The 18530-nt window shown below is 41.4% G+C and overlaps 1 long non-coding RNA gene across 2 annotated transcripts; it reads right to left on the bottom strand.

The window, feature by feature from the left end:
- Nucleotides 1-4919: 4919 nt before the first annotated feature.
- On the bottom strand, nt 4920-8936 carry LOC127755020 (uncharacterized). 2 transcript variants are annotated; one of them, XR_008012945.1, is made up of 6 exons: nt 8453-8936; nt 7689-7908; nt 7466-7577; nt 6232-6332; nt 6046-6154; nt 4920-5273 (listed from the first exon to the last, which is right to left on the bottom strand). It is a non-coding gene; the product is annotated as an uncharacterized LOC127755020 (long non-coding RNA). The 2 variants fall into 2 exon arrangements; XR_008012946.1 differs by lacking the exon at nt 6232-6332.
- Between the last annotated feature and the right edge of the window lie 9594 nt (nt 8937-18530).

Genomic DNA, 18530 nt, shown 5'->3' with positions numbered 1-18530 from the left:
TTTATTTATTTGCATAAAGTTAGATTTCACAAAGCATTTCACAAACCTATGAACTTATTCCATCATGGGGAGGAGTTAACACGGTGGGCCCCGCAGTGGGTCCCGCTGTTCCTTTTCCTCTTTCTCTCTTTCTTATCCTCTCTTCTTCTCTCGGTTCTTCCTCCTGCTTCTTTCTCTGCTCTCTCTTCTTGAGCGCCCATGAGGGAGAGAGGGAGGCGCCGATGGTGGTGGGCTGCCGCAGGGCGTGCGCCGGGGAGGAGGATACCGGGGAGCCGGCAGCTTAGGCCGGGCGGTGCGGCAGGAGGCAGCATCCCCGCCGAGCCCATGCGGCCACACACGGGCTGGGGCGACGGCACAAGCAGGTGCATGGCCAGGAGGTGGCGCAGAGGGGTTGCACCGGCAGAGGAGGAAGGGAAGGAAGTGTTGGAATAAATGGGCTAGCCCAAATTTAATTCAATTAAAATCTCCCACAAGTAATGTTAGAGACAATAATACTGCCTTGAAAATTTAGGTGGAAGAACCTCAACCTAAATAGGGAGATATTGGAGATTCCCTGTTGACCAGTTGAGGTGATGGTTGGACTGCCACACGCGTGTGCACCAAGTTGGCCTCGGCCGTGGGTGTGGCGAGGCGAGGCGGCCAACCGAGCCGAGCCTACCTGTTGCTCTTCTGTTTTGTAATAGATGAAAATAAAGTCACCATTAACAAATGAAATTCATTGTGCTGTAACCGCCACAACAAGTGAGAGATTCATTGTGTTGTAACATGCACAACAAATGAGAGATTTATTTGTTGTAACCTCCACAACAAATGAGAGATTCATTGTGTGGTAACCTTCACAACAAATGAGATTTATTTTGTGGTAACCTTCACAACAAATGAGATTTATTTGTGTGGTAATGGAGATCTGTCTCTCTATATAATGCAAGGCAGAGGCTCTCAAAGAGTGTGTCTTCCTCCTGCTGTTGTTCCTTGGTGATACACTCCTTCTGTTCCTGCGTTGTCTCTCTGTTTCCCCGGTTTTGTTCATCTCGCACGCACGGGTGATCAGAATGAGCAGGTGCCTCCGAAACACCATCCGCTTGACAACCTGCACGGGTAGGCGGGCGATCAAGTTTTTGGGTAGCGCTTCAAGCGCGACTGCTCTGCATCATCTTCACCAACATGTCGACAACCGGCGATAACAACAACACTAGAAACAAGGACATGGAGCCTCCCGTCAACACCAACGAAGGTAATACTGCCTCAAACTCTAGCGGAGGGCCATTCTCGGGGTATAACGTTTCACTATTACCGTTCATTCTTCGTTTCCTACAACTGTTAGTCGTAATATTATTGCATTCTCTTGTCTATGTTGATGCTTATTCTATATAAGCAAGCTCATGTTGTACACATCTAGCACTATCACTAGATCTACTCAAATTACAAATGTCATGTTTATTGTCTTAACATTTTGGATTAAAATATGCCGAATTATGACCAAATTTTCAACAGGAAGTGATGCCGGTGGGGGTGAGGAGGTCGGGCGCCAGTTGGAGAGGCAGCTGGCGGCGACGTCGTCTCAGCTCGGGCAAGGAAGCCGGCGCAGTGACAGTGGTGGCGCCGATGGGCATAAGGAGGCCACGGCCGGGGTCGGCACCTTGGCGGCGGTGCTCGTGCCGGTACGCCACCGGCACGGGCCGAGGCAGGTGCGGCGGTGTCTGGGAAGAATGACGCGAGGAGTCTATCGCGGGAGCATCAGTCGATGGCTGCTAAGAGGCGGCCCCATGGTGGGCGTCACTCGTCCCGACGTGGCGACGACCCGGATCGAGCAGAGATGCCGACGGTGATGACTCTCCGAGGCGGTCGCTTGTGCGGAGCCGTCCTGGCTGTGCACGGCGATGGCTAAGATCGGCAACAAGGAAGGGGGCATGGGCGAGCCAACCAGGAAGGGAGGCACAGAGGTGGTGATGGCGATGGGAGAGGCGAAAGGCAGTGGAAGTGATGAAGAGCGGCTCTCGTGGCTATGGTTTTTTCTTGGTTGTGGATGGCTTCGAGGATAAGGGATATAGCAAGGCTACGAAGATAAGGATCAGCACAGTGGCGATGCAGCAGGCGTGGATGCGGCTCACCTGGGTGTCGTGGACGCCCATCTATGAGCAATGGAGGACGAGGCCGTGTGGCGTGGACAGGGAGTAGCGGCGCACACACGGGCAATGACCTGAGAGGCGGCGAAGTGACCATCGGTCACAAGGCTTCCCCGGGGCACGTGCCGGCGGCTGATGGAATGGACGGCGATGAGGTGGGCCCGGATGTCGACATCGCCACAGGAGAGAGCTTGCAAGGTAAGCCTCACTCTGTGCTTGCTCTCCCGTTTTCGGTGTGAACTCAGCTCTTTCTTTCGGCGTGAACCCTTCTCACTGTCGCGGGGCTTCATGGGGGGAGGGCTCCGGTGGACTGGGAGCATGCAGGTGTGTTGCCAAGGAGACCCAGGTGTGGAGCGGTTGTGGCGACGAGGGGGAACGCGTGCACGGCGTGCATCGCTGCGGTGCGCGGGATGCGTCTCGGAGCATGATGCTGGAGCGCGACGTGGCGCGGTGCACTCACGGAGGAAGAGCAGTGCGGCACGGCTCGGGGCGTTGCGGTTTGGCACAGTGGCTTGGTGGTCTAGCGCACTAGCCTTGCCTGGCTCGGCATATTGCCGTGCACGTGGCGGGCATGTGTGGCTGGCTGGCTGAGGCAAGGGAGGAGGGTAACTAGACTTAGGCTTCAAGGGGGAGAGGGAGTGGGCTGAAAGGGGAGAGAGAGGGCCCACAAGAAATAGGGGTACCTTGTATTTTGCAAAGGGGGTTTGGAATTGAGATGGAATTTGTAGATTCCAGACACTTGTAAATAGACTACAAATATGTAATGGGACTGTATAATTGGACATTTGATTTGGCTCTGGATTGAAATTTGGAACTAGGGTTTGGAACTGTACGAGAACCATTTAATAGGGGTATTTGAATGAGATTCGGTTCGGCTGCTCAGTCGTCCACGTACTTGACTTAGGATTTCTTTGCGATCGCTCGAGCGAACCAAAGACAATAATGCCGAGGGGTTTTAGAAGCGACGCTTGGCATACAAATCCGTTGGACACGGTAGGGTTCCAAAGGTGTGGCGATATAGACGATAAGTTTAGGAGCGGCGTATGGCATACAAATCCATTTGTCGCGGTGGGGTTCAAAGGTAGAAATAGGATCGAGAATGTATGGATCGACGCACGACAGTTAAACCCGCCGAACGATTTTAGGGTTTCAAGCGAATGACCGAACTCGGGGATTTCGAGTAAAGGGAGTATAGGAGTAAGGAATCCGAGGGAGTCCGAGTCGAATAGCCGAAGCGGGTTTTGATTCAATCGCAAGGTTCCAAGGGTTCAGGGAAAGAAACGGCATTGCGACAAAATGGGAAAAGATTCTGGGATTTTGATTCGCTTAGCATCGAAGCATTTAGCGGGAAATATGTCGATCGAAGGACATCTTTTAGGTGGAACATTTTAATTGAGGTATTCCAATGCCTTGCAGGAAGTATGGGGTATTGCAATAACCTGAGAGGGTTGAAAGGACATATAAGGAATCTTACCAGGGAAGGCGATTCTGAAAAATCACTGGATTGAGAAAGTCTAGATACTAGCAAACTACACCACGCCCTGAATTCCTTAACTACAAATCTGTCAGTAAAGACCCCATATGCTGTTATATTATGTGTCAGGAAAATTTTTACCGACAGACAAGGTCTGTCAGGCCAACTGCTGCCGGCAAATATCATTACCAACAGATAAACTTGTTCCGACAGATAGGTGCACGGTATTGTTTTATCTTTGCTGACAGATAATATTTACCGACAGATAGTCTTTGCCGACTGTTGGCGTTTTACAGACAGATAATTCAATGGGAAATATCACTTTTTCCGACAGATATTTTGTCAGCACATCTCATATGAGGAATAAAAAAAATGGGATAATTTCGTTTATGCCCTCACTTTCATGGCTAATATTGACTATACCCCTACTTTTTAGGGTTTTCGTTTTTGCCCCCATTTTTTTGAACCGAAAGAGACGTTTACCCCTGGTTTGGATGGAAGTTAATGGGACCGGATTTATGGCAGTAAAAAAATAGAGAAATAAAGGAAATAAAGATTTTTCCAATTTGTGTTTTACCATTTTACCCCTAGGAAATATCTAACACTTCCCATCTTTCCTTTTCTCGCGCAGGAATCGTTTCTTCCCGATGCCTCTCGCCGGCGAGCAAGAGAAGGGTAGGTGGCGGCGAGTGGCCGAGAGGGTGCTTGGAGGCGGCGGCCAACAGGGGTCTTGGAGGCGGCCGGCAAGGCGATCGGCGCGGACCGAAGCTGGAATCCGACTGCCGCGGTCGCCGAGGAATCCATCACCGCACGCCGTCATCACGGGGCAGTGGAATCCGACTCCCGCGGACAACGTAACGCGGTTGGCCGCGCGCTAGGCTACGGGCTCACCAGCGAGGTCCATTACGCCGGCGGCAACGGCGGCGCCTATGTTGGTGTTGGCTATTATGTTGTGAATGTTTGTGATACTTGTGAGGTTGTTCTATGACTTCATATGATTGTGTAAAATATTTTTGAAATTTTGTCAAAATTTTGTTCAATTTCTGTCAAAATGTTGCCGAAATTTCATCAAAATTCCATCAAATTCAAAATATGTCCAAATTATAATGACTAAATTCAAATATGTCCAAATCTGTCATTTAATTTTAAACATCTCCACAACAATAAATTTCCAAAGTCATACATAAATTAAGAGCAAAAACACAATTAATGAATAGAGATGGAAGGGGTATAAATGTCCTTTTGATAATAAGTTAACACTGTTAACTTCTCCATCCAAAACAAAGGCAACAAAATTGTTCGATTCAAAAAAGTGAGGGTAAAAACGAAAACCCTAAAAGTAGGGGTATAATCAATATTGGACATGAAAGTGAGGGCAGAAACGAAATTTCTATGCATGGAATTCTATTAATCGTATGCCATCACATACTAATCAATAGTTTCCATGATAACATTCCAGCAATACATGATTTTGCTATTCAATGAGAAATGCCTTGTACAATTTTCTAGCAATACATAACATTTGCCATTTCCATTATTGGGAAATACAATTATTTACTCCAATAAACATCTAAAATAGCAAAGCAACATATCTAGGCATGTACAAAATGCCAAAAGCACACCCCAAAATACATGTAACCACCAAGGTAAATACAGGATCAACACAGAACAGCCTGCAAAATGATCAACCTGTATTATCACATAGACAATAACATTGAATGCCATATATACTGGATGAAAAGAAATATATTCAAAACCTGCTATCAAAGCCCATAGTCATTAGCTACTAGCCGAAATGTATGCCGATATTTACTAAGGAACATACTATCTACTTCAGAGAACTAATATTTTCTCGTGTCCACAACAGAAAGATGTATAAAAAAGTTGCAGAAGAGACACAAATATTAACAATAACCGAGGACAAATTAAAGCTCAACAATTAGTACTACAAATACTGAAGATTGGCTTGGCAGCTACATTCAAAATAAAAGCAGAAGCTGGCCGGAAGTTTCACACCATACATTTCCATTCCAGTATTGCATCCACTAAATAACCGGTAGTATGAATTAAAGATTTAAAAAGTAAATGGTGGATAAACCATAAGCACATGACTGAAATCATACCATTCATATATGTCTCCTAGTACTACATAATCTAATAAGTGTCTTTATTATTGGACTGTTTCTCACTTTATTACCTCAACAGTCCTTTTGCATTTAAGATATATTCAGTGTCATGCACTTCCTCAAAGTTCCGAGATAAATAGTACTCAGAAGTTCCAAACTACACTGAAATTTTACCAACTAAATTTTTATATATTCAGCTTAGGACATGTTTTTGGAGATAAAAAAGTTATAGAGAAAAATAGCACAACAGATCGATAATCGATAAGCTTATTATCAACCATGGTACACAAAAATAGCTAGAGTCCTACAGAGATGATACCTTGTTGACGACACATGTGTTGTGTTGTAGATCCACATGAGGAGAATTATCGTTCTTTATCAATAGGAAGTCAGGAGCATTACTCTAGTTGTTCAAATAATCAATAAATCTGTAAATTGGATAAAACTAATTAAGATCCTTACAACCAGTTAAATTAACATGATAAGGGAGATAGGCTATGATGACCTGTATAAACATTTACAATATTAATCATGTAAAGTCATGCAAGGGCATCTGTATACTTTTCCCTTTTCCTCACTTAAGGCAGTAAACCAATATCTTTATTGCTGAAGAAGAAAAACAACATGTACTGTTATTCCACGTAACGTGATATTTTTATAAAAAAAAAACAGAACTGTCTGAATACAATGCATGCACAGATAGCCTAGAACAGTGATCACAAAAATATGCAGTGCAACTGACAAAGCGAAGCATGGTAAATACCAAATGCAGTGCAAAATGAGAATCACCGCTTGGCACATGAGTTCTGATATTGCCTATATAATGATAAATAAAATGTACAACTACTTCTACTTTTGAATTTAAAGTCAATGCCAAATGTGCAGGTAAAGGGTCAGTGTGCAGTTCCTCCATTTAATTCAATCGGTAGCATAGTTCTGACATTCTCATAGTCCAATATTAAACTACCAGTTCCATTTGATGAGAAATTGACATTAAAGCAACATAATTACAACCGTATAGACGCAGGACAGCTTCAATTAAAAAGAAGAGATGCGAGTTATGTCACAAACTATTGGAGCGTGCTGATTTACATGGTGTATGAGCTTAGATATCAGTGGTGATCTGCAAATCATTGAGGTACCCTTCTCTGACACTACAAGGAGGGGGCTGCCCACAATTTGCAAATCATATATAGTACTCCAGTTGTGCTCTCACTAGCAAATGGTAACTTATATCAGAACTGTAATGTATGTAGGTGACATTTTCATAATTAAGTAACATGGATAAAAAAAAAAACTACAGTCTGAAGACTCCTTCAAATTATACTATGACTATTCACTGTAAGGGCAGATAACCACCTAGGCACCTACTTTGCAGAGAACAACTAAGGGAGTTTATCTAAATAATTATACTAAGATGGCACATTGTACAAGTAAAAACTCAGTCCATGCATAGTGTACATTCATGTTTCTAAAATTGATATATACGGGAACTTGACTTGGGTAGTTGATGTAATACGCGGTGCATATAAAGTTATCAATTAGCCTTTCAAATATATTTGCAGAAGCTCAATTGTAGCTCATAGGTTCTCATATTCCCCAGAGACTGAAAACAGCTACAAGATATATAGGAGTATGTCTCAATTTAAAAGGAAAAGAAAGCAATCCCCCAAGAATAAACAAAATGCAATTTATGATACCCAATATTTTGCCCAAACTATCAGAGCGTGCTGACTTACATGGCATATGAGCCTGATCAGGTCATTAGTTTCATTGGTGGTGACTTGTACAACCTTCTAGGAGGCCTTCTCTGACATTGGAAAGGTTTTGACTACCATCAAACTGTCATTTCTATTAGAAGAGGGAATATATAATATTATATACAAGTAGCTAAATTGAGACTAAGAAGGTTCTCATATTTCCTACTGACCAAGCAACTATAATAGGAGCATAGCAACTTACATGGTATATGAGCCTTCAGGTCATCAGTGGCTAGCCAAACAACCCAGCATTGTTGGACATTGAGGTAAAATCATAAGCAAATAAGAAAGGTTGGATCCAACAAGTCTACATTTATATGTTTGTAACACAGGATATACGTTACGTTCCTCTACTGAGCAATGATCCAACAAATCATCCTCTGGCTCTGGTACATGCTCCTCTACTGCCCCGGCAGCAAGGCCTGCATGTGCAGCAAGCAAAGTCAATATTATCTTTGACTGTATCTTTGGCAAAGCTAATTAAGATGTATATAAAGTAAAACCAACATGCTAAGTTAAAAATGCTATGCATGACCTGTATAAAAATTTAAAAATGAAGCAAAACAAACATATAGAGCGAGATCGAGCATTGCAGGCAATTAAATGCAAGTATGCAGGAAGAGTGATCAAGATCATGAATAATACATAGTTAATCAGGTATTTAATTATGCTGTGCCGTTTGTTGCAGAGTTCAAACAGGTTAATTTCAGATGAGTCAATATGTTGTTGATCACTTAATCCCTTTGTATGGACTGTAAAATGAAATGAGGGAGTCTAGCAATTAATTAATCAGCAAATACTCAGGCACAAACAAATATAGGGAAAAAAATGCATGGTGATAGACTTATTGCCATCTCAACAAGACATGGAGGAAATGCTGCAGTTGTTGCAATCACACAGCAAATTCAGAACACTAGTAGCAGCAAATTTTTCAGAAGTAGCAGGGAAGCAATTAATGTATACAACCTGATCTCTGAATATGAAGGCCTTCTTCTTCTCTGAACGGTCTCCGGCTTGGGGAACCCACCGGCCTGCATGAAAATCACAGAAAATCATCGCTTCGTTGCTGCCACATACCTTGGCGCACGGCTGTGCTAGCCCGTCGAAGGTGATGCACAGCTTCGTGCTCACCGCCTCCTAGATCTGATTCACGCCGACCTGGTTCACCTCCCAACATGGTTGTCCACGGATGGAATTGGGCACGCAACGTCGGGCGTCGTAGGGCTCCCTTCTCAGAGCCCTCTCTTGCCGGCGGCCGATGGGGAAGAGGGAGGCGGTCGGGGAGAAGGCCGATAGGGAAGAGGAAGGTGTGGATGGGGGAGTGAAGAGCGGCGGCCCAGAGGCGGATTAGGCGGCGGAGGAGGATGCGTGTGGAGGGAGACCGATGGAGAGGAGGCGGCGCGGTAAATTTTGGCGGAGATGCAGGCGGCGCGCGTGGTGGGTGGAGGTGGCGGCAGTGGATGGAGTAGGGAACGCGCTAGGGTTAAACTTCGCCTCTGTCCTAACCGTTGGATTAAGATCTGATGTACCGAACATAGCTGACAGATAGATGGTCAATAAGTTTTGCTGACATATAATTGGTTTGTACTCCTATAATTGCTGACATATATTTTGACCCTAAACATATTTAGAATTGCTAACATATAATATGTCTTGATACATGGTATTGCCGACATATAGGTTGCTAAAAGCCTTTAGCGACAGATAGATTATCAGTAATAGTTTATATTTGCCAACAGATGTCTGTTGGTAATCCAGTGTCATATATATAATTGATTCAGTTGGGGTCCGATTGAGAAGGGGGAATCGAATTACGAAATTCGAATCCTGAGGAATTTCGGTAAGCATTGGGATTCACAAGGATGGATTAAATCGAGATCTTGGAACAAACACATGAATGCACACAAATAACACAAATCCCATTATGCGGGTTGGGCCAGGCCTTTCAAGGTGGAATACTAGACTTTTCCGTGAATTCATTTGAAATAAACTCTTTTAAGATTTTAGTTCGTAAATAGAGTTTTGCTAGTAAATTCACTCTAGTCTTTTCTTGTAAAATAATTCCCAAACACTTATAATTTCAAAATAGGGTTTTCAGACGTTAACTAATATTAGCCCTCATTTGTAAAAATAGTTTTCTCGGGGAAATATCTCTCAAAGTAAGTTTTCTAAATATTTAGCATTTGCTTTTATTTATAAAACAAATACACCAAATAGGTTCTATTTCATAGGAAAGGGTTTTCCGAAAGATAAATGGTATTTGCAAATATTTTCTTAATTAATATATTTCATAATCATGGTTCTTTTATCAAATAGTATTTAAATCTAAAATAGATTTTGTTTCTAGATTTCCATCCTCGTGGTCCAAGCGCAACTGAAAAATGGGAGATAAAATCCAATAAAATCCATCATGACGGATTTTGGAAAAGATTTTTGATTATCCTGAATTTTTAATTTTGCAAATCAAAGCCGAAATTTTTAGGGTGTTACAATTAACGCTAGGTAGGGGTGAAAACGAGCCATGCAAAGCCAGGCTCGCGAAATCTTGGTGCAAGGGAAGCTCGGCTTGGCTTGGCTCACTACAAACAACGAGCTAAAACTGCAGCTCAGCTCAGCTCGTTAATGGGCTCGAGCTAGCCCGAGCTGGCTCGCGAGCCTGGCATTAAGTAAATCTCAAGCAGGTCTAAGAGAAATCCAGCAACATTTTACCGCATAGAATGTGTAATAAAGTGATTTCTTTTCTTTAGTATGTCATCACAACAAATAAATAGATAATATTACAATCAAAATTTTAATTTTTCAACAAATAAATAGTTAGAAAAGGTGCAAAATTTTTGTATATGACCCTATTGTACTGAGCCAAACGAGCTCGAGAGCGGCTCGTGAGCCAGCTCGTGGTTGGCTCGTTTCGGGAAGGAGTTAGGAAGGAGGCTTCGGCTCGGCTCGTCTGGCGTTCGAGGCGGGCTGAGCTATGCGAGCCCGAACCAAGCCTGAGCCGAGCTCACGAGCCCAAGCTTTTTGTCCACCCCTAACCCTAGGACGTTCTTCGTCATATTTATTCAGTAGCCATCATTGGGTTTTACTTAGATTAGTCTCCCGCCATATATAGTAGTTTAGTCATTGTCAAGTTTGGTTTATGGAACCCTAACTTCGAGTGCTAATCAGTATTCTGCAATTTAGATCATGTTTTTCCTTGTTTTTGTGAGTTTCTTTGACTGCTTGCAAGGATGAATCATTCCTGTTGAGAGTGTGGTTGATAACAATTTGACGTGTGGGGTGTAGCAGTTGTGAGATGACGTAGGCAAAATTGAAACGTAAGCGTCTTCACATTGTCAAATCGAACCTATCGGAAGATCAGGCACCTTGGCGAATCAGAGCATAATGAGGCCACCGATGACTTGCCCTCTAGATCTGCTCCAACACCTTGGCTTCCTCTCCTAGCATGCTGGATGGTGTATGAAGGGCGACAGCCAGCATGATGTATGACTGTGTCCGTGGAGAGGTCAGGTATGGGTTCGTGTGGAGGAAGTGGAGTTGCCAGCAGCTTGGGACAACATTGCCTCTCAGTGCTAGTCGGCAGTTAGGGCCAGTATTGCAAAACTCACCCCCGTCTGCCGTCACAAGCTCATCAACACCATCCGGAGGAGGTACTCGATGATGTCACCACTATACTGACCCTCCTCCTCCAGTGAGAGTGATGTGAACCTCACCCTCACCCATCACCCAGAGTGCCTTGGCACTCGACGAGAGGAGGGAGTCGATGCTACCACCGCTAGGAGCACCTCCTCCCTACCGATCCTTCCTCGCTGCTCACAGGCCACCAAACTAACTATTGATGCTGCTGGGATGTGTCATCGATCCATGTGCTGGACGGTGGTTTGATCCTTGATCTGAAAAAAAAAAGGGGAAAAAATGAAGTGACAGAGAAAGGGGTTGGTAGGGTATGAGCAGTATAATGTATATACACCGAGTAAGATGGGTTTGTAAAAAAAAAAGTTACGTCAATAATGGTGAGCAGGGAGAGTATTATTTTTATGTTTTTCATTTTAACTAACTCTGAAATTAGTTTTTGTTGCTTTAAAATTATTTATGGCACTCTGAAAATTCAAGTAAAAATTGAGATACCAATTTACAGCATGTGGAATTGAAGGAAAAAAAAACTCCAAGCTACATTCAAAATTTTTCTTGGACGTATTTTAGTAAGATTTCTTTTAGACTTTTAATAATCTCTATTATTTCTTTCGGGAAGTGATTTTTAACTTGGCATGAATTTATTAGGACATGACACTGATAAAGATGAGGGTTCCGGCCCGTTACGGGTGACTGATTCCGTAGTAGTGTCTCTCTCATACGGTGGTGAAGCTGAAATGAAGGTATCGCTCTCATCTAGGGTGCGAGTTTGCCACTCCAGGGTGCCAATCCACACCATTCTAATATAAGACCATTTTTCCCCACTCTTACATCATATTAGGTGAAATAAATATAAACCAAATGAATGACTAGCATGACCCACTTGCATCACTACCATCATCCTTTTGTTGACCCTGGAAATTTCCTTAATGAGCATTGGCTGTAACAAACAATTGCTATACACGTGATAACTACCCTTAGTGCTTACTGAACAGTGAGTAGTTTTTCATGGATGATGGTTTATGTTTTTTTTTAAACGCTTCTTACATCACCAAAAATATATTCAACAAAAAATAAATCAAACTACCCAGCATAGATTAAATTCAATAGACATGACGAAGATATAATACCCATGTTCCCATAATAATTCACTTACAGCAAGGTTCATAAAACATAAATTTAAAGCATCCACTATAGTTCAACTCTGGTGTAACCCACACAATATAAGATAATAGAAACATCTATAGATGAAAACAACATCTGCATGAAACAAACACCAGACTGAGCCTTCGTTATCCTTCTTCTAGAAGAGTTCTCCAGATGTACTCTGCTGAATCATCATGCTCTGCTGAAATTATCAGTGGTGATCAAACATATCATGGACTGTCAGCCCTATCTTTTCCTGCTGCTGGCACAACAAAATAATACGGAGTCTTCCATCAGAAAAACAATTATGGAGTCAAAATGATTTGTTTGGGAACACTTTATAGATTCCATACATGTTTGTGGACTTCCCATCAGCATGGTGTTGCTTGTCAAGCCCCTTTCTCTATTCATCAAATATAGGTTCTCTACCAGATTTACCATCTTCAGAACTAGTACAATCAGCTCTTTCTTTCCCTGCTGCTGAAACATAGGTCCACAATGAAGTCAATGCTCCAGGAAAAAAACAGCAGAATTTATTCATCTGGAGACAGATTTTTATCAATCTATCATTCACTTTTTAATCTGCCAGCACCCCCATATATTAACTTTCTTTTTCATAATAGGAAAAGGATATTGTATTAACATAAAGTAAGAAACTTGTATTTTATGAATCTCTAACAGTATAAAATAAGGAACAACTATAATCTAAGGAGGCATAAAAACACGTATAGGTGAACATATGCTAATATAAAATAGTCACACAAAAAATTACAATAAAATTGTACCAAAGTAGCATGATTTATTTTCTATATTTAGGATAAGCATCGTGAAAGTTTAGGTGATAGTCCTTACATTGATCTTGACTTCCCAATATCATAGTATTTCTTGTTGAGCTACCTTCATTCTGTCCACCACAAGATCCCAGTGCTTGAAAGCTGGTCATCATGTGAGTCCAATCAGACAAGGATGGGTAACCATTCAACATTCCACTTCCTTCCACGGTGCTGCTTTTGCATGGCTGTTCGCTATGGTTAACAATGCTGTTGCTCCTAGTCCACAAGTGCGAGGCAACATCATCTTTTGTCATACCAGATGGAATTACTTTTAAGGACTCAGCATGCTGATTCTGTATAAGATCAATATTCCTGCTCCTCAAGGCAGAGCAGGAAGACGTCACATTTGATAGATTTTTTGGGATGTCTCCACTCACTGTATTGGGAAGTGTCGTGTTTGTTGTCACATTAGATGTGAGACCTTCAACATTGTCATATTCCTTAGAATCAGTATTTGCTTCCATGGAGAAGCCTTCATGGAAAATCTTACCAAAAATTCTGATGAAGCTAGGCTTTTTGGCAGCATCCTTACTGGTATCAAGTATGTTAGTTTGAGGATGTTGTGTTCTCTGAACATGGGTCATGATGCCATCTGCCTGTGAGAAACTTGATCCATTTATGGTGCCAATTTGCATGGTAGAGATAGACTGACCTTCCACATGGAACTCACTATGTTTCAGAGAATTCTCAGGCAATTGAGACCTTGTGCTTCCCTTTTTACCATTTTCTTGATGTTTATTTGTGGCTGACAGTGGAGGTTCACTGAAACCAATTAAAGTTTTAGTATGACATGTTTTTGACTCTATAGAATCCATGACAGGAGGTGAATTCAGATCAAATGAAACCACGGCACGAGGCGAATCCACCTCTGATGCGGTTGCGGAAAGATTTGTGTTGAAGTCAATATTTACTTTACTGCATAATTCAGTACCATTTGTTTTAATAACATTGCTTTCCACTGAATGAATGACTTTCTCAGAAGTTTCTTGAGAAATCTGAGGATTCTCCATTTCAGTTGTCATCTTATTGAGAATAGAGGGCCTTTGATCATGTGCATTGTCCATAGAACAAGGCATACTGTCAATTGCAGACCAAATATGAGGTTCACCATTATCAGGCATACAATTGCTAACTTCTCCTTCAACTGTAGCGTTTTCATTTGCTTTGTGAATCAAGTCAGTGCCAAAATGACGTTGGTATTTGCTGAACAAAATTTTGCACTCCCGAATAGACCTTGTCCCAATGTAATTCAATATACTTTTCAAATCAAAGATATTCTTATCCATAGCCTTCATAAATCGCAATATTTCATCATCACTCCACTCTATTTCATATCCTTTACGAATTCTTTCATCCCAAGAGACATTCTTAGTTGAATTATGGTTTACTGGCTTATCCATTTTGGGAAGTCCCACCCCTTCAACTTGACTTCCAAAGCATGTCACATGTGAACTAACCACCAGTGAAGGTGGACTGTCAAACTTTCGTGCTAATACATCAGCAGCTACATACTCTTTTTCTTCCATAGACAGTTCAGAAGCTACACAATCCTTTTCCTCTACCTCTTCAATCGACGTACTGCCCACCTCACAACTTGGTGTGCTTTCAAGAAAAGCATTATCATGAGAAATTTTGTGAGATTCCTCTTCTTTCTGCTCAACCTTCTTTTGTAGCACTTCTGCTAAATTAGTTGAAATGCATCCTGTGTATGAAAAAAAAATGTTAGGAAACAACATATGACAATACCAAAAAATAAAATTGCACATATTGGCGAGCCCAAAACTACAATGTTTGGTCAACTTCTATATTCAGTCCAAGAATTTTGACATACCACATAATAAACATAAGCATTGAAAGTTTTTCCTAGAATGACTTGATCATTTTGTATTCATGCTTTCACCTTGGAACAGATTTCAGTAATTTATTTATCAAATGCCTTGAAAATAGACACATCGTATAAGTCGTCAATCTTACGAAATATGTATATATTGTCCTTTGACTTCCAGGAGAGTGACAAACACTATAAATTCGTTATCCTAAATGAATATACAATCTCTAAAAAGGTACAGGGAGGTATTAAATTTCTTAGTGTTAATTTTGTTGTATCTATCAGTACATTAATACTAGGAAGGTATCAAAATGCATAAAAACAATATGTGATACGTCCCAATATTCTCAAAGGCCATAAAAACAAGACGTATTTACATTATACAGGATTATTTTATTAAGACTAATCATTTGATGATAGCAATATATGGAGTATTTAATAGAAAATTTAATGCAATGTATTATGGTATATGTAAGTGCAGTTTTCAAAGTTCAACATGTTACTAGTGCAAACATGAAGTGCAAATTTACGAAAGGAGCTGAGATCATGCAGTGAGCGTAAAAGCACTAAACGAAAATACCAAAACAAACATAACTGGAGTCATCGGAACAACAATATATCATATAGGTGCCACAGGATGTATTACCATTAAGTCATCAAAATCACAGGCTAACAAATTTGTCAGAAATTTCAACATGCAGCCGATATTTGGCATTAACACCACATACTGCTATTTGGAATTATTAACATGTATGTATACAAATTTTACATGTACATCATGTAACATTTCTTCAGTGGATGAATTGCAAATTTGGATCACATTCTTAAAGACATCTGGTGTACTCCATTGTTTCCACACGATGTGTCATAGTGAGTTGCAAACATAAGAAGAATTTATACAACTTCCTCAAAATTACACATCCCTAATTTTAAATAACCAACAAGGTACATATTTTTTTGGGAACTAAATAAACTAAAGAAAATTTTGAAAGATGTTTTGACACATAATCAGCTGGTTGGTGTGAACTACACTTGTCATGAAATACTCACTTGTCATTGTGTTATGGGAATAGGAATGTTGTGGAAGATTACTACCTAAGGCAATTTGGATAAATATTGTAATTAGCTTCTTGCAGGTGCTACTTTGTCATTGACACAATGCTGGTCCTTGAGTATTTCACCATGTCAACCTTAAACTGAATATATATTGTACTCATTTATCGTGCATGTCCCTATGACTGGCTTTCGCTAGGTTGTTTCCCTAGTGCCTCTGTTAATTTTGATGTCGTTTCAAACTCTGGGATTATCATTATAAAAAGATTGTGCAATATATGTTTATGGTTGTGAAATGCAAAAGGGTATGCAACTGCTTCTTTAGTGTTACACAATTTTAGCTCTAAGTAATGTAAAATCTATGTTGTTTTGTTATGTGCACTACCATGATACAATATCATTTGCAAGGCAAGTCATAAAACATCTGCTAGGAATAACTATCATGACAGAACTTCGCGGAGCAGGCAGTAAGTGCACGGACATAATCTGCTATCCGATGTTGTTTTGCATAGGTATACTATGAAGTCTCTAAAAGACCTCATGGTATACTATGAAGTCTCTAAAAGACTTCATGGTATACCTACCATTGGTAAACTGTAGGAGGGATAATCTCTTCCAGATCTTAACAGATGAGAGAAATTAATGTTTTGTTTATAATTGAATGACCAAAGAGGCAAACCAAAGAAGCGGGGATGAAAAGTAGGACTTTACCAACAAAGCATGATATTTGATACTGTTTGTTTACCAGACAACAGTTTTCACATAATTATATATCTTCTCCACATACACACCATTTTTTTGGAGAATGGTACGGGATGAGATCTTGTCCAGAGTCTGTGTGCGGTATCCCCTCCGCAACACACCCACACCCCTTTGTACCGATCCCCTGCGACCGGGCTGTGGCAGTTGAACTTCCTTGCCTAACCGCGACAGCAACGGACGCTACCAAGGCCATACCACCTATATGTAACTATGTACGTGTGTTGGCCTCAGTCCTCATCGACTTCTTATCTAGCACCTTGATTCCTTGTTTCCCCATGCTGACATGATGTATGGTATTGGGAAGGGGGGAAAGGTTGGTCAGTTGAATCTCTATAGAGGACGAGTGGAGTATGGTGTGGTGGCCGGATAGGGACACTCATCCCTCCCACGGTCGTGGTTCTCCCATTGCTCTGTGAGCCTCTTAGTTGATCCCGTAGTTTGTTTGTGCAAGTGTAAAATTGTGTTGTCCTAATGTTGATCATCTATGTGATGACACATCGCCCACTCAAAAAGTAGCTTGTGCTACTTTGGTTAGTTTAGAGTAACTGCTGAAAATCCCATGGTGCCTTTGGTTGAAGCGGGACGACCTTGTGATGATGTGAATAAGGAAAACTGTTTGAAAATTCCTTCAAATACTATGTCGTATCAGGTGGCACCAAGCTTGATATACAGGTATAAGAACCGGTTACTATTGGTATTAGGACTGATACTCATGTGGGTGCTCCGCTTGGTACTTTGGTAGCAGGTCTAGTACCTACTTGGTACCAGCCTAGTATCCACATATATCATATATAATACCCACCTAGTATCATACTATCTTGGAACAAGATCGAGTACAATAGAAACCTCCGCCTCTTTTTTTTTAGAAAACATGCATGTACTAATTGGTCTGGATGTATTCAGTAGTTACAAGAAATTAGTAATTGTGAATTGGAATTTATGTATTCTCTATCGTCTTATTTTAGAAAATCTATGATTTCCATGTTAGTTCTTATGTTTGTCTTGATTTTTAATATGGTTAGACAATGTAGTATTAATAAATAGAATTACATTTGCCTAAACAACATATTGGAGGGCATCTACTCCTAGTTCAAAAGGCAAAATGGGGCTATTTCCATAGACGGTCATCTTAACATGATTGCCGATCTAGAAATACATTTTCATAGGCGGTTCATGGAGCAAGGCCCTATGGCGTACTATACAGGAGGTTGTCCCAATGGTTTGTGTGTGCGGTACGAAGGGGGGGGGGGCATTCTGAAAAATAGTGTTCTTTTAGTAGTGAGCAATGGCCTAGGCAGCTTACTATAGCCATGAGTACCACTGCCTAGACCCTGCAAAGTTGGACTTTGTATCCCTCGCCCGTTGTTTTCTTCTCAAACGTGAAGGAGGCCATTCACATAGAAGAAGAAAAGTGCTAATTATAGAGATAAGACCTCATGCACCTATGCTAGCAAAAACCAATCTACCGAAATCCTTCGCCTCTCAAGACACCACAAGGAACCATTGTTTGTAATTAACTGTACGACCAATTTGTACATCAGGAGAGGCATCATTGAAGAAGCAACCATTGTTTAATTACCAAATCTCACAAACTATGAGGATTACCAAAGAATTAAACACTTCACTTAAATCGTTGTCGACCATTTCTGAGGGCTCAGCTCTACCAGTGAGAAGCTGAGAAAAGCAGATTGCGGCACTGCAGTATGCCACATGATGCGAGTGTGACTCAGAATGGTGAACCGAATTTGTCCAGCAACTACCCACGAAATCAAAAGATGTTCAATGGTCTCAT

Source organism: Oryza glaberrima, chromosome 11 (assembly GCF_000147395.1).
Source record: "Oryza glaberrima chromosome 11, OglaRS2, whole genome shotgun sequence".
NCBI lineage: Eukaryota > Viridiplantae > Streptophyta > Magnoliopsida > Poales > Poaceae > Oryza > Oryza glaberrima.
This window is presented reverse-complemented; position numbering and strand designations above follow the sequence as displayed.